The 15,958-nt window shown below is 43.6% G+C and overlaps 1 protein-coding gene across 2 annotated transcripts in view; it reads right to left on the bottom strand.

Annotated features, from left to right (window-relative positions):
• Wdfy4 (WDFY family member 4) overlaps positions 1-3,987 on the bottom strand; it is a 233,960-nt gene extending 229,973 nt beyond the window's left edge. For both annotated transcript variants that reach the window (XM_028789147.1, XM_028789149.1), the window contains exon 1: positions 3,850-3,987. The gene's annotated coding sequence lies outside the window, so the exon portion shown is untranslated. The remainder of the gene's footprint in view (positions 1-3,849) is intronic.
• Positions 3,988-15,958: the final 11,971 nt, after the last annotated feature.

Below are 15,958 nucleotides of genomic sequence, written 5' to 3'. Positions count from 1 at the left end.
ATCTAGGACACTGCTGCAACACTGCATAGATGCTCATCTAGGACAGCACTGCAACACTGCATAGATGTTCATCTAGGACACTGCTGTAAAACTGCATAGATGCTTATCTGGAATTTGATATAATGAAAAAAGCAGCTAAACTACGGTCATTTCTTAAGGCAGTACGATTTCTAACTAAGGTCTAAACACTTATATTTATACCCACAGATAAGAGCAGCTCTTGCCCCTCATCAAGGAGCTGCTTTTTTCAGCAAAGATCATTACAGAAATCTATCACCGTTCAAAATGCAGAAGATAAGGGACCATGAGGTGTCCCATGCCAACTGATACATCTACAACGCAGCCTAGGAAGGCTGAAAGCTCAGGGGATATCACGAAGAGAGGGTGGGAAGATTGTAAGAGGCAGAGGCGAGGGCGCCTGTGCTGTATAGTGTCCCCTAGACATGATAAGGAAACACACACATGAATCTGAACAGTAAGATTGCCTGAGTGGGACCAGCCTGGTGGCAACACCAGCAGACATGCCAACAAAGAGAGGGGCAACTCCACATGGTTCCAACCCTACAACAAGAGCTATAGGTGGTCAACGGTTTGCGAACAGTTTCCTTCAGGCATGCGCTCTCTCATAGGATGTCACCAATCTTAAGTGTCAACCCTGGGCACATGTTCACATGAGCAACATTAAATGTACTAAGTCGGTTCTGTGTGTGTGTGTGTGTGTGTGTTTGCGCGCGCGCTCGTGTGCTCATACATATATAGCAATTATAAACAAAGAAGAGGGCATGGATTTTGGAAAGGAGGAGACAGGAGTTTGAAGGGAATGTGAGAGTGATCTATGTACAAAAATCTCAAAAAATAAAGTTCAAAAACAAGAAAAATTTTTTAACCCACACTGAACAGGAGAAAATTAATTTTCAGCTGGATAAAGGACTGAAAAATGAAAGGCTGAAGTGAACTTTAAAATATTGTTACAATGAAATCTTGGTGAAAGGGTGGAAGAGAAGCAGCTATGTTGCTGCTGATGGTTCAGTAAACTGATCCGCATGGTAGGTCTGAGGCTCCACACCTGTGGATTCAGCTGGAGGGGAACGTTATATGTAGATGACATGCATATACTGTGCCAGTTTGTAGAATGGACTTGAACATCTGCAGACAAGTGTAAGGGGTGTCTTGGAACCAATCTTCAGAGCACACACTAAGGCTGAAGTTTGCCTATGACCCAATTCAATTTCTAGAATATATACTTTGGAGAAATTATTACATATAGGCTAGCATGCTGTAAAGGAATAGCCATAGTATCATTGCTTGTAATAGGACAAAAACAATTAGAAATACCTCACCTGCCTATCAGCAGGCTCTCAGAGAAGTATGTCCGTGTAACAAATGTTACATAGAATTAGATATTAACAAATTAAAGGGGTTTGCAGCAATACAAACACATTTCAAAAACACATCTTTGAGACAATTAAGCAAATCTTCAATTATGTTTAATTCATGCTGGAGAGATGGTACAGAGGGCAAAATTGCCTGCTGTGTAAACATGCTGAGCTGAGTTCTGTTTCCTAGCTCCCACATAAAGGCTAGCACAGCAGCACAGATCTGCATCCCTGGATCTGGGAGATAAAGGGAGGCCGATTCCCTGGGCTTACTGGTCAACCAATCTATCCAAGGGGCATGTTCTAGGTTCAGAGACCTTGATTCAAAGATAGAGATGTAGAACAATAGAGAAAAACATCTGATATCAAAGTCTTCCCTCTACGTGTGCATGTACAGATATGTGCACCTGCACACATATGCACACACTCATGCATACAGTAAGTACAGTGTGTGTGTGTGAGTGTGTGTGTGTGTGTGTGTGTGTGTGTGTACTTAACTTCAGGCTAAGTTCAAGAATGTATAAAATAAAGCCATGTATAGTTTTGGCTACTTTTCCATTGCTGTGATAAAACACCATGACCAAGACAACTTACAAAAGAAAGCATTTATTTTAGGACTTACAGGTTAAAAGGATTAGAATCCATAATGTCAGAGCGAAGGAATAGTGGTAGGAACAGCTGAGAGTCTAAAATCACAACCAGGAGGCAAAGAGAGACACCCATACTAGAAACAGAGGGAGGAGACTTTTGAAACCTCAAAGCCCACCCCCAGCAACTCACCTTCTCCAACAAGGCCATACCTCCTAATCCTTCCCAAACATTTCCACCAATTAGGGACCAAGTATGAAAATATATGAGCCTATGGAGGGTATTCTCATTCAACTACCAGGCATTTATTAAATAATTTAGAGATATTGGAGGAATCAGAAATAAAAACAAGGGAACAATAATCCCAAAGCTGGGATGACAACTTCTTCTGCAGAAAAGAAGGGTGGGTGCACAAAGGACCTCAAAATGGCAGTGCTCTTTAACAACCAAACTACGGTGTCAGCACATGGGATCTAGTTATTCTTAGCCCTCTGCTCTCTGTACCTTTTCTAAACTGATCCTCCATCTACTCAGTGTTAAATATGCCTCTGGGGTGGGGAATGGCTCAACTGTTTAGAGCACTGGATGCTTCTTAGAGGGCTAGGATTCAATTCTAGCACTCACATTGGGAACTCACAGCCATCTGTAACCCCAGCCCGAGAGTGTCTAATGCCCTCTTCTGACTTCTGTGGGCACTGCATCCAGGTAATGCCCAGAGGGGTATGCAGGCCAAACACCTATACATACAAGATAATAAAATATTTTTTTATTTAAGAAAACTCTTTCAGGCTCATAGGAGTTTATACCAGACACCCAGGATGGACAGACAAAAAAAAAATGTCCCACACTTGAGCCCACAACCAACTCTCTGGCTTGTCCCCAGCACACCCTTCACCCCAAGGCACCACACTGGCCTCTAAGCCTTCCAGAAGGCTTTTAAGAGCAATCCTCAGAAACCACAGTGCTGTCCTGGGCCCCTTCAGTGTCCTCTCAGCCGATGTAAGCCTTCCCTGTCCTTCTTGCACATTGACCACCAACCAACTTTATGTCACTGAACAGGACACCACGGGCCCCCGACTGTTCATTATCCCTTTACCAGTTTTGAGTGTTCATTGAACAGTTAAGTAGATAGAAATACAAACAATTATATTAGAAATATTCCCTAGAAAGGTAGTACATGATGCCCAGTTATCACTTCAGAGAGACTGGGACAAAGGATTAGGTTCTTGAAGGTTGAGTTTTGAAGGAGAAAAGAATCAACCTTAAATGAGCCAGATGTCCCTGTTTATACAGAAATGTTGGCATTCAAAGGTTGGGTATGACAACTCAGGTGAAGAAATGCCATCTTAAGAGACTTCTACTTACCAGATCCTGGGGCAGGCAAGGGTGGGGCAGGCTAATGGCAAGACCAGGTCTGCCCAGCCACCCTGAAGGCCAGGGTGGGTAGTCCACCCTTCAGAAGCCACACCAGGGCTAAGAGGGGATTGTCTCAGTCAGTGCCCCCCTCTATACCTTGACAGCGGCACAAGCCAGAGTTAGTTTGCCCCAGCTGTGGCAGACTCCCATGTTTCAGCAGTGCCTAAAGAAGGGACTTGACCCATGGCCAGAGAGTGAGGAATGAACTAGTGCCTAGTCAGCTCAGCAAAGCTCACAAGTGACAAAGCCCTCCGGCAACAAGGGCGTTGAGAGGCACTGACTACAAAGACCTCCTTCACCACTTACCTCCTGACACTCATCCCTCCTCTCTGCCACCCTGAGGTTCAGACTAGGTACCGGTGGTGACACATGTGCTCCACAGTTGTCTTTACAGGAGGCAGTTGGGTATTCTACCACAACAAACAGCCCCCACCTGGCTAATCTCTTGTCCAAGAGCAGGAGTACGTACCTGTAGGGTTGGCAGTCAAAGTCTGCGGATGTCACACGGTGCTTCCATCTCCAGCCTCCAATGGCTCAGCTCAGGGGAACAGACCGAGACCCGGCCTCGCATGGCAGCCATCAACAACAGTGTTTCATTATGAATCACTTGTGCTGGGTTTCTCTTCATTTCCTGGAGAAAGCAGAAGTGGGAAGTCAGCAGATGCCTGCCCTTCCCATCCTGAGCCAATGACAGAGCTGCTTCACCAATGACTGGCAGGACAACTCGGATTTCACAAAAGGTCCCCTGGGACTGTGTGTTTGGTGGTCAAGCAGAGCCAGGTGGGACTGAGGAACAGAAGGGAAAGTACAGCCTGGCACCCATGTCTGAATTCTGTCTCTGCTGTTTACTAGCTGTGTGCCCAGCAGGCTCTGGTCCATGTGGCTCCCCATCCTAACCCTCACCTCCCCGAGGATCAATTTCAAATCTCTAGGAACTGAATCTAAACTGCTTGCCTTTTCCAAATGGTTAATTAAGGTATGGGAGCAGGGAGACTTCATTCATGCAAATAATGCTCTGCTCAGGTGGCCCACAGGACAATGTGGGTCAGTAGGGGAAAGGGCAGGGTCCACGCATTTACAAAGGGCAGAGAGGAAGCTCTGATTCGATGTTGCAGCTCCATGCCTTTACAACACTCTAAGCACGTTCCCATAACTCCAACATTTCCTACGGGGGAAGTTTCACAGTTGGGCTCAGCAAACAACTCAGGCTCCATGCAGGAGCCACCCACCTCTGAGAACAGAGACTCCTTCCAGAGGTGGGCATTGCCACGTGGAATAAAACACATTTAGGCTCTTCATGGTCAAAGTCCTGAAAATCAAAAATAACATTACCCAACCAGCAGTGGGCAAAAAAGAAACAAAGAGAACAGCTTGATGGAACTTCAGCTAATGCTATATCAGAAACATCAGAAGTCAGAAGACGATGGAGGCTCAGATGCCCCTCCTCTATCCATGAGAGAATGCTCGCTGACTTGACTTTAAGCAACTCTTCTGCATGCACCTGAAGCTGCTGTTGGCTAATGAGTTCATCAGTCCTGTCCTGTCCAAAGACCCTGTCATCCATGACTTCTGACTCTAACAACCTTTCCTCTCCTTTCCCTCTTCCATGATGCTACTGACAGTCAACAGTGGCTAGAGGAGTGAGAGTCCGTTATCTTGGGCTGTGTGGTCCTCGGTAAGTTGGCCATGCTCCAGTGGCTGATCCCACAGGACATGGGTGGCACTAACCAGACTCAGCTATTAAAAATAAGAAAGAAAGATAAAAGAAATGACAGGAACACAAGAAGGAAATGTGGACTGTATCCAGGAAGAGCTGGGGGGGGGATGAATACGTTGGAGATGCACTGCCAATCATGTATGAAATTCATAAAGAGTTAGTGTTTAAAATCATAGGAAATAAAAACTCTGAAAAGAAGACAGTGGAAAGATGTCTTTAACCTCCTGAAAAGAAAATAGCAACAGCAACAAAGTTAACCCATTCTCACAGTTCTATAGCCAGTGAAGAAAACTTAGCATAAAACAGCTATTTCAGATAAGTGAAAGCTGAGGTCAATCGTCTCCAGTGGACTTGCACTAGGAATTCCAAGGACATCCTTGAAGCTAAAGGAGAAAGCTTCGAAATGCTCTTGGGTCTACAGAAGGAAAGAAACACTGTTGATAAGCAGTGTGGGAGGAATTGTGTTCTCACCCTAATTTCTCTAAAATGGTATGAGTATTTTTAAAAGTTGCAGCATGTGCTTTAGAGTTTATTCCACCTATAAATTATATGCAGATGGTTTTCAACTTTATGCTCCAACTTACAATTGTTCAGTTTCACAGCTATGCAAAAGCAGTGTGAGTTCAACAGAAGCCTTACAAGCAGTTCAGGGATTAAATCTCATCCAAAGCTAGAGAAGTGTGTCCTAATCCTCTCCCATGATGCTAAGCAGCAACTGGAAGTAGAACTTCCTATCAGTCATGAAGAGAACAACACAGGCTACAGTGTGTTGTGATATGAACTGTTTCTAATACAGATATTTGATACATCTCATGATCTATTCAGTAGTTCGGTGTAAACAGGCATTGTGTGTGTTCTAGACTAATGTAAGTGTTCTGAGCCTGTGAAAACAAGCCTAACCCCTGGAGGCTGCAGACATGGAGCAGTAGGTAGTGCTTTGTGTACAAGCATGAGCACTTAAGTTTGGATCCCCAGCACCCATGTAAATGCTGGGCGTGGCAGAGCGCATCTGTAACTTCAGCTGACTTACAAAATAAAGCATATTCATTTTGCATATTATATAAATGTAAGGATTAGGAAATAAGATTAAAATGGCTACTGTCGTAACAGCTGACAAGTATGTGAGCATTGTCTTCCCACTGTTTTGCCATAGTATATGTTTGGTCATTGTTGTTGTTGTTATGTTGTTATGTTGTGGTTCTTGTTGTTATGTTGTTGTTGTTGTTAAAGCTTTGGAGTCAGGGTATATATTCTTCTCTGTAACCTGGGTTTGTTGGTGGTGTTTCACTGCAAAGACTTCAAGTTTTCTCTCTTCAGAGACTCAGTCCTCTTTAAACAGCCCCTGGGCCTAGCACTATGCAGCATTAACATCCCATCTGTCTTTGCCAAGTTCATAGACATTGTTCACACGCCCTGGAACTACAGCACCATGAACAAGGACACATGTGTTCTGGATGAATGGTTTTTCTTTGGGGAAAGTAGGACAGCTGAAGCTTTGTTTTAACTCTTGAATGCCTTTACACTCTCTTGACGTTCATGTGGCCCTGCTAGAAATGGTGTCTATGTGGCTTAGATTTTTGTCTTGGTACAAGCTAGAGTCATCTAATAAGAGGGAATCCAAATTGAGAAAATGTACCCCATCAGATTGGCCTTGTGGACAAGGCTATGGGGCATTTTCTTGTTTACTGATTGCTGTGGAAGGGCCCAGCCCACTGTGGGTGGTGGCTGGCAATTAAGTGTACAAGAAAGCAGGCAAATAAGCCAGTAAAGAGCGTTCCTCTATGCTCTCTGCTTCAGTTCCTGCATCCAGATTCCTGCCTTGATTTCTTGACTTGACTTCCCCTGCTGATGAACTATAACATATATGCCAAATAAATCATTTCTTCTCCCAAGTTGCTTTTGGTCCTGGTGTTTTATCACAGTAATAAAAACTCAACTAGGTTAGGGGCCTATCAAAGGAGTACCAGGAAATCTAGGATAACAAGAGACAATATAGAGAGGAGGTGGCTTCAAAGGGAATGGTGTATGGCGGGGGGCATACTAAGGCTCTTTCAACAGCATAGCTATCCATAATGAAAATAAATCAAGGCACCACTTACAGAGACCACCTAGTCTGTCTGGCTTCACTCTAAGCTCTCTATTGTGTTATACTGGATGTTGTGTCTGTTTCATGTCAGTTACTGTGACTTTGTAATAATATCTTAAAATTTGGCATAATAAGGACTTTTATTTGCCAGCTTTGATGAAAATTCAAGTCTTCTGTATCCAGATGAACTTCAAGATTTTTGTATGTTTCTGTGAAGAATCACATTGGAACTTCGACAGTGTTTATATTGGTTTTAGGCATAAACTATAAAAATAAAATCATAATTCTCACAGAAGGAAACAGAAATATCAATTTCTGCTCAAGAAAAATAAGCTAGAAGAGAGAAACTAGTGCATCTGGCTTCATCCAAATCCAAGTTTTCTCCTGACTAAAAGAAGACACTATTAGAAAAGGAAAATACATGTAATCGATCACTGAAGTACCAGAACATATACAGGTATCCCCGGGGGGTTGGGCAGGGTGGTACAGTGGTAGAGAACTGGCCTAGCATGCACAGAGTTATGGGTTCCAAGCCCTTTAAGGAAGAGGAAGAAGAGGAAGGGGAAGGGACAAGAAAGAAAAGGAGGGGAGAAAGAAGAGGGAGGGGTCAGCTGGGAGAGGAGGAAGAAGAGGAGAAGGAAGAGAAAGAGGAGGAGAAGCAAAAGTTTGTTTCTGAACAAACTGATAATCAGAAGATAAACAACTTATGCCAGGGAGGTGGCTCTGAGGTAGAAGCTCTTGCATTCTGAATTCAGTCCCTAGAACCCAGAGTGGAAAGAGAGATTGACTTTCAAAAGTTGTTCTCTGGCCATTACTTGTATACGATAGTACATACATGCTTACATACGCACACTAATTGTGAATATAGACAACTCATCAATAAACAAGTGAAAATCTTGAATGCACACTTCTTTATCCCCAAATTCACAAATGACAAAAAAAGTGCGTGGAAAAGTACTCAACATTGTTAGTTAGCAGAGACAGGTAAATTCCAACCACACTACGGTGTCTGGGCTTCCCCTCCTCGCCTACACCTGGTATGAATGTGTTGACACCATGGCTTTTGTAAACGCCCTAGCAGTTCCTCACAAGGTGACCAACCTTGTGGATCTGTGTATATGCATGGAATTCTCAAAGAATAAAAATATGGCACATACTCCACTATGTTCATAGCAGCCATATTTATAATATCCAGAAGCTGGAAAGAGCCCAGATGTCCTGCAACAGAGGATACAGAATGGACACAGAAAATGTGGTACATTTATACAATGGAGTACTACTCAGCTATTAAAAACAATGACTTCATAAAATTCTTAGGCAAATGGATGGAACTAGAAAATATCATTCTGAGTGAGGTAACCCAGTCACAAAAGAACACACATGGTAGGCACTCGCTGATAAATGGATATTAGCCCAAAAGCTCGGAATGAATACCCAAGATACAATTCACAGACCACATGAAGCTCAAGAAGAAGGAAGACCAAAGTGTGGATGCTTCAGTGCTTCTTAGAGTGAGGAACAAAATACTCATGAGAGGAAATACGGAGACAAAGTGTGGAGCAGAGACTGAAGGAAAGGCCATCCAGAGACTGTCCCACCTGGGGATCCATCCTATATATAGTTGCCAAATCCAGACACTAATGCAGATACCAAGAAGTGTATGATGACAGAGCCTGATATAGCTGTCTCCTGAGAGACTCTGCCAGAGCCTGACAAATACAGAAGTGGATGCTCACAGCCAACCCATTGGACTGAGCATGGAGTCCCCAATGGAGGAGTTAGAGAAAGGACTGAAGAAGCTGAAAGGGTTTGCAACCCATAGAAGACCAACAATATCAACCAACCAGACCCCCAGGCTCCCCAGAGCTCCCAGGGACTAAACTACTAACCAAAGAGTACACATGGGGGTTCCCATGGCTCCAGCCGCATATATAGCAGAGGATGGCCTTGTCGGGCATCAATGGGAGGAGAGGCCCTTGGTTCTGTGAAGGCTCAATGCCCCAGTGTAGGGGAATGCCAGGGCAGGGAGGTGGGAGTGGGTGGGTGGGGGAACACCCTCATAGAAACAGGGGGATTGGCATAGGGGGTTTCTGTGGGGAAACTGGGAAAGGGAATAACATTTGAAATGTAAATAAATAAAATATCAAATAAAAAAATAAAAATTAAAAAAAATTAAAATATATAACTTTTAGAAGTCAAATATACAAGTGCCAAATGACCCAGGAACTCGATTCTCAAAAAGATAATGCATGTGCATTCATAATAGTTGTATCATTTTTGCTAAAACACAGAAGCAACCCAAATGTCCATCAAGAGGTAATGGTCAAAGAGCTAATGGTAAACACATTCAATATACGTCAGCTTAGCAATAAAAAGATTACAGTGATTGATCCACTTTGCAAAATGAATGAATCTCACAGACATTTTAAATACTTTTTTAATATACAAAAAGTACACTTCAAACAAAATTCTCAAAGGATAAAGAGTATTGACTAGAAAAGGTATTAGTGAAACTTTCTGAAGTGGTGAAAGTATTTCTAGCTCCTAGCTTCATAGCAGTTTGGACTATACACATGGAGCAACTTGCCAAGACCATAGAGATAAGACGTGTGTGGTAAATATTTATAATTTTTTATATTTAAAAAGCTACAGAACAAGGTTGGGAGGGGGGACTGTGTGGGCAAGAGTGCTTGCTGTGCAAACAAGAGGACCTGAGTTCAATTCCCAGCCTCACTTGTATGGACCCCAAGAGCCTGGAACCACAGCCTACTAAAAGACACATTTACTCCCACAACCTCCTTTAGATATGCAAATACATGATCTAATAAAAAGGTGTGGCCCTGAAATCTAGCTAAGGATGGAGGTTTTAAGCTGTGTAGTTCAGCTCCTCCCTGTGAGAGATCCCCTGGGGCTAGGGACACACAGCTGCACTACACAGACCAGAACACCCAGTCCCAGATTCCAAGAAACAGGGAGGGGGCACCGGACTCATGGGCGTTTCTTATCCGGCATCTTACAGTTGCTGGGTTCCTCCTGACAGACCCTGCGAGACACCTTCACTCAACCTCCTGGGGAATCACATGGTAACATGATTTGAAGCAGAGGGACCCAAGGCCACAGTCAGTGGCTCTGGGAGGCTGGGGTTAACTGCAGTAGAGGCCCCTGTGGGCCTAGCAACCCTCCTGGGGGTAGCGTATCTTGGGTGATGGAGCAGAAAGAGCAAGATTGTTTCCGTTCTTGGATGTGTGAGCTTGGTCTAGGTTGAACGCCTCTCAGACGGAATCTCCCTAGAGACTGTGAAGATAGATGAAATGGGCAAAGGAAGGGGCTTGCCTATCCCCTGCCCCAGGGACAACATCTGCTACAAGGATAGAGGTCATACCTAGGGTCTCTGCTTGGCACAACCCTCTGTCTCAGGGTTTTTTGTTTGTAACAGAAGCTACAGCACTGCAGGTGTGGCAGTCTCCATGGCCCGTCCCTCGTGCCAGCAACATGGCTCCCCATCATGCCTACCCCCAAAGATGTTGCCAGATGAGCTCAGTGCCATCAGCTCCTACCGGATGTACTGCACCTGTGCTGAAGAGAGTGGCAGGAGGCCTGGAGGAGGGAGACAGAAGCTGACACACGCACGCACGCACGCACGCACGCACGCACAAACCAGCTTCAGGGATAGGGATACATACTCTGATGAGGCCTGCACATTTAACTGCACCGTGGCTGTTTCTTCGTCTGAAATGGAAAAACCCGTCATGGTTTCACAGAGATTCTGTTTCTGTGAATTTAAATATTGTAAATTAGCAGGGACCTATTATGGACACGTCAGAGACTTTCTCTAGAGTGCACTTCCGGAGGGAGGCTTCACCGGCTCAAATGTTCCAGGCCTTCTCACTGAATGTCTGGGAAAAGAAATAGGGCTGGTCAGGTTCCTCATCTGAGTGAAGGGGAGTGTGAAACAAGACCAGATGTTTCCTGTTGGCTGTATTTTCTTTTGTTTTGCACTATAAATATTAACATGTATTAATTGTATATATTAAGAAGTTAAGCAGGTGACAGTTCCAGGCACACACAGTCCTTCTTTTGATGGTCTCCACTTTGCCTAAAGCGCTCCCCCATCCTCTCCCAACCACGCCCTATCCCCTTCCTCTTTCCTGCTAGATCCTCTGCCACTTGCTTGCGTGTGTGTGTGTGTGTGTGTGTGTGTGTGTGTGTGTGTTTCTAGCTTTCACAGATGAGAGGAAACATTTGAGTTGTTTGTCCAACTTGCCTCTCTTGTCATGATACTATCTATTTCTATGGGCTTTCTACTCAGAAGAGTGGAGGAGGAGGCGTAATATGCTAGCCAATGATAGTTTACCTCCTCAAAAATTTCACCGCAGAGAACAGGAAACTGCCGGTTGAAGCCACTAAACTTCAGGACTCTGAGCATCTATCTCACACAGCTAAATCTGGAGTAGCAGAGATTAAAAAGAAGGGCATGCCATATGGTCTAAGGCAGCGTCCCACACCCTGTGCATGTCTGTGATGTTGACAGGCACCTGGTGTAACCAATCCCAACCCCTCCTGGCTATCAGGGATCAGTGGCAAGAGGGGGCCATTCAGTATGATAGTGCATGTGACTTAAAGCGAAGGACCCTGTAGATGGGATTAGTGCAGAGCAGATAAGATCCAGGCAGAGGGAAGTAAGAGCTGTTTATTTTAAATACTAAATGTGGCTTGATGGGGTTTATTTATGACATTATTCCTATATGTGGCAAAGAAAAGTCCATTTGTAAGGCCTGAGAAATGACTTTGCCTTTCGCCTGGGACCCATCTTTTCCACTTGGACAAACGGTCGCTGGCCATGAATAACTTGAGAGCATGTGCTGGTTGCACTGAGAGCCGTAACTAATTCTCCTCCAGGGTTTCTTCATCTTAGGCAGCACCTTCGAACATGAAAATTAAGGATACTGGCCTGGCATGTAGCTTAGTGAAAGCACACTTCTTCCTATGGTCGCAGCGTTAGGTTAGATCCACAGCCCTGGGAAGAAGGAGGGGAAGGAAAAGAGGCTGAGGGTGGGAGAGACAAATGAACGTGAAAATCATCAGACCTACACAGTCGTCTTTGCTTCCCTGGCTTCTGTGTGGTCTATAGCATTGCATTTCACTTTTCTAAAATTGGCTTTCAGATTTCTCTGTTATATTTTCTATGTCTGTCCAGCAAGTTTATCCATGAATTTAAGCACTTGCATTTGAAAAGGTATTTTTTAAATCAGTTAAATATTATAACAGAAATACAAATAGTTAAAATTCCAGGTCACCTAGCTTGCTAACCCAAGGCCGTTACAAGAGATGCAGAACAGAAAAACAAAGGTCAATTGAGTGTTCCGGGAATCTGTTCCCTTGGTGTCTGACTTAGCCTCCTCTAGAAAAACTCCCACCAGAGGTCCCAAGGCCACAGGGACCAGAGATTATTCTCATGAGATTTGTCAAACCTCTGCCTGAGATCTACTTACACATATTATAGACATTTATAACAACCAATTGTGTGTGATTACCCACAATCCTCTCCCTCCCCTCAGCCTTTGTCTATAAAAACCCTAAACTGTTAGATCTCAGGGTCGAATCCTCTGTCTCCTATGTGAGATAAGTTTAGATCCGAAGCTTCGTATATTTAAAAAAATAATCCTGACTTATGTTATTACAACAAGAGGTCTCTGGAGTATCTTAGGGGGTCGCATCATACCCGAGTCTATTTTTGGTTCTGGAGAGTCTTTCACGTTCACCCTAGTGGGTGTCCATTTAAGGCAATATTTGCTCTACAGAGAGCAAGGACTTCAGCATAGCTTACCCCACCCCCTCTTCTCGATGAAGTCTCATTTTGCTTGTTGTGTTTATATCACCATGGTTAAAACTATTTATGTGAACTAAAATGCTCTTACCTGTTCTGCATGTAGGTCTTTTTTTTTTTTAAGTGTATGAGTGTATTGTCAGCATGTGTGTCTGTGTACCATGTTTATGCAGTACTTCTAGAGGCCAGAAACGAGCGTCATAACCCCTGGAACTGGAGTTACAACCAGTTGTGAGCTGCCATATGGGTACTGGGAATCAAACTGTGGATTCTTTGGAAGAACAGCAAGTGCTCTTAACTGCTAAGCCATCTCTCCAGCCCATCTCCTTGGAACTTAATTCTGTATAGTTGATCTAATTCCTGCTCCAGTAATAATTTAAATTATGGGAACTTGTAATTAAGTAATGTAGATTAAAACAAAGGCAATGAATGCTGTATTTTATTACATTTCTGTGACCTAAATTGGTTAGGTTCACCCAATGGATATAAGCCACAGAGATGGTTGCTGCACTTCTTCTCAGCTCTGGATGTAGAGATGCCCATTGATAGCTTAAAATTGGCCATGGAGAAAGAATTTATACCATAAGAATTGGGAAAAGCTACAAACAAAGGTTTGGCTTATTATTTCGGTCACTAGACTTTTTTTTTTTAATGGATGAAAAATGTTTTCTGTTTGTTGTTTGTTTGTTTCTCCTCTCATTTTTAATCACTTCTTTGAGAATTTTGTACAATGTGTTTGATTACACTCACTCCTCCCAGACTTCTCCCAGATTCATCTTCCCTTCCAAACCCACAAACCAGTTGTGTGTGCACGTGTGTGTTTTTTTAAACAAGTAATGCCAAGTTTTTACTGCCTAAATACTCTTAGATGGGTGGTCTTTGCCGAAGGGTAGTCAACTCACCAGAGACCTCACCCTTTAAAATAAAACTGAACCTTGGTCTCCCAGTAGCTATCAATTACCAATAGCTCCTTGGGCAGGGTGGGGCTTGGTACCCACCTTTCCCCTCCATGCTTATCTGGCTTTAGCTCATCCAGTTCTTGAGCGTCTGTCTCAATTCATATGTGCAAATGTCCTGCTGTGTGCTCTTAAAATCATTCCACCTTCTCTTTCACAATAATTCCTGAGCCTTGGGGAACTGGGGGAGGTGAAGAAATGCCAATAAAATGGGTTGAACTTAAATTGTTCTGTGTTGATAAACCCTACAAGGGGAAAAGCACAGAAAATTGTGGGAATGTTCTCCATTGTTTGAAAACTGTTATCCAAGTCAGCAAAGTGATTTGTATCGTGGGCAAGTGAGTGGAAAGCAACCCTTATAGATCTGGAGACGAACACGGCCTCCATTTAACAACGATAGTGTGTGGGAATGGTGAATCTTTGCCAGTAAACTGTAGGTCAGATTTCACGACTAAAAATACATCGGTAAAGCATTGTGGATTGAGATGCAAACCCATCTGTCAAGTCACAGTTAAATTGAGACCATAGTTTGACTGAGACCAAGAATTTGGCAAAATAAATAAATAAATAAATAAATAAATAAATAAATAAAAGCATTAGAGTCAATCAACTGTGCAGAATTCACAAGGAAGAGTACTGCATGCCTCATTGTCAGAAGAGCATTGCTGTGAATCCTTTGTGTCCGTACATTTATTTCAATTTATTTTTTATTTATTCTACACCAAGCTACATTCCCAGCTCTATCAGTAAGCTTATGATAAACTTAGCTGTTTTACACACAGAGAGACAAATCTGTCCCCTGGCTTCCATGGTAGTTAGATATGGAAATGCCAGTAAACATCAGAATCTGCAGGTTCCTCGGTCCCTTCTAAAAAATGATTTGCATAGAACTAGACTCACAGCCTCAGATATTTTAGATTCCCTCCAGATGACTCTCATACCGAAGGCAATGTAAACACTATGTGAGTTGCCCCTCTGCAGCTTCTCATTTAGACAAACGACAAGAAAAGCGTGCATTTGTTCTCAGTACAGACACAAGTGTATCTGGGTACTTTTTATCTGAAGATACTGAATGAAGGGAATGAAGCTGCAAATGCAGGCACATGGCTGTGCTGTCTCTTACCACCAAAAAAAAAAAAAAGGCTTTTTTTTTTTTAGTGCTAAATGTTGACTATCACTTTCTCAGAGGTTTATCTGACCTTTCCACCACATCACCTAAGAAAGCAGAAGGAAATAAACAGAAATATCCTTCCTCTTTTTCCCCAGAGCCAGCATAACCCATGGGCTACAGGACTGCCCCAGAGGACTAGTGAAGCTGAGGCTGGGAGACTGGGGCAAGCCAACCCCCCAACCCCCCAGGACTATCAACCCTCAAAGGGCTGGCTGCCTGTAGCTCTGTCAGCCTCTTCAGCAGTTGAAAATGACATTGTAGCTGTGAATGAGGACACGCAGGCCAAGAGGAAGGCTGGGCAGTCATAATTCTTTTCACCATCCCCCATCAGTCCCCCACAGAGCATGTGGCTTCAAATGCCTCATGACCATATGGCCATTGATGGCAGGTCCCACCAGAAGACGCTGGGCAAGGGTCGCCCTGAACCCAGTTCTGAAGTATGAAGATCAGACAGAGAAACGAAGCCACTTCTGCTTTCTGCCCAGTCCACCAAGGCACCAGCCCACAGAGCAAATTTGAATTCTCAGACCTCAGCACAGGTTCACTTCAGGTTTTGAGGGAAATTTGTGGGCAATTTCATTACAGTTATGTCTAGGCTTTCCCACTTCTGGAGAAGCTGTGGAGGGTGGGAATCCTTGTTCCAAATGTGGTGGCTGTGACTGTCACACACTGAAAACTGATGGCTTTTGCTTCCAGACATTCCAAAGAACAAGAAGAAAAAGAAGAGGAAGAAGAAGAAGAAGAAGAAGAAGAAGAAGAAGAAGAAGAAGAAGAAGAAGAAGAAGAAGAAGAAAAAGAAGAAGAAGAAGAGGAGGAGGAGG

This window comes from Grammomys surdaster, unplaced genomic scaffold (assembly GCF_004785775.1).
Source record: "Grammomys surdaster isolate TR1022 unplaced genomic scaffold, NIH_TR_1.0 125789, whole genome shotgun sequence".
Lineage (NCBI taxonomy): Eukaryota > Metazoa > Chordata > Mammalia > Rodentia > Muridae > Grammomys > Grammomys surdaster.
The sequence above is the reverse complement of the archived record's forward strand: the minus strand, read 5'-3'. Positions and strand labels throughout refer to the sequence as shown.